At 35.1% G+C, this 291-nt stretch overlaps 1 pseudogene; it reads left to right on the forward strand.

Moving 5' to 3' along the window:
• The first annotated feature begins 69 nt into the window (after positions 1–69).
• LOC145718660 (U4 spliceosomal RNA) lies at positions 70–200 on the forward strand (annotated as a pseudogene).
• Positions 201–291: the final 91 nt, after the last annotated feature.

Genomic DNA, 291 nt, shown 5'->3' on the forward strand with positions numbered 1-291 from the left:
CGTCGTTGCAAATGGCAAGATCTCATTCCTTTTGATGGCTGCATAATATTCCATTTTTAAAATACTTTGAGCTTTGTGCAGTGGCAGTATCGTAACCAATGAGGTTTATCCGAGGTGCGATTATTGCTAATTGAAAACTTTTCCTAAAATACTTTGAGTGAAATGTTCTGTGCTAAGGTAATATTTGACAGATACAGTATATTTAACTGCCCTAAATGTTAATGTCAGTTTTGCCTCTGAAGGCAAGCTATGTTTTTGGGAAGAACTTTCTGTTAAAGAACAAAGAAAATC

The sequence above is a fragment of the Leptonychotes weddellii genome, unplaced genomic scaffold (genome assembly GCF_054177405.1).
Source record: "Leptonychotes weddellii isolate Sample4059 unplaced genomic scaffold, ASM5417740v2 HiC_scaffold_192240, whole genome shotgun sequence".
Lineage (NCBI taxonomy): Eukaryota > Metazoa > Chordata > Mammalia > Carnivora > Phocidae > Leptonychotes > Leptonychotes weddellii.